Here is an 856-nt window from a genome sequence, read left to right as displayed (position 1 = left end):
AGAAATGCGAGTCCTTGGAGCGCAATATTGCGGATCAAGGGACCGAACTCGCCAAGGCTCGCCAAAGCGCGCAAGATGCCCGCATTGAAGCCCAGGGCGCCCTCCAGGAAATCGAAGAGGCCAGAAAAATCGCGGCGGGTAAGGCCTTCATTATGCAGATCAAATATGTGAAGAGGAGGTATCTCTTATGTAACACCCCGGATGTAACTTGCCATATTTGTAACTCCGACTCTTGCCATTTTCGGCTATGTGTGATGATATTCCCTCCGTGGTCGGTTTTGTCTTTCGTTTTGCATTTTGTCATGTCATGCATTTTCATATCATGTCATCATGCGCATTGCATCTGCATACGTGTTCGTCTCATGCATCCGAGCATTTTCCCCGTTGTCCGTTTTGCAATTCGGCGCTCCTATCTCCTCCGGTGCACCCCTCTTGTTTTCTTTCGTGTGCGGGTGTCAAACTTTCTCGGAATGGACCGAGGCTTGTCAAGTGGCCTTATTACACCACCCGGAGACCACCGGTCAAGTTTCGTTCCATTTGGAGGTCGTTTGGTACTCCAACGGTTAACCGGGCATCCGCAATGTCCATTTGAGTGTCCAGCAAAACCCGCCTCCAAAACCAGCCCAAAACCCACCAAACTCTCTTCCATGCTCTAGGTCGTTCGATCACGATCGTGTGGGCGAAAACCGCACCTCATTTGGACTCTCCTAGCTCCCTCTACCTATAAATATGTGACCCTCCCAAAAAACGATATCAGTCCAACCCTAGCTCCGTCCACCTCGCGCCGCCGGACACGTCCGCCGCACCGCCCGGCGAATCAGCACGCGCCACGTCATCAGCCCGTCGCCGCCGCCGC

Source organism: Triticum aestivum, chromosome 2D, assembly GCF_018294505.1.
Source record: "Triticum aestivum cultivar Chinese Spring chromosome 2D, IWGSC CS RefSeq v2.1, whole genome shotgun sequence".
NCBI lineage: Eukaryota > Viridiplantae > Streptophyta > Magnoliopsida > Poales > Poaceae > Triticum > Triticum aestivum.
This window is presented reverse-complemented; position numbering follows the sequence as displayed.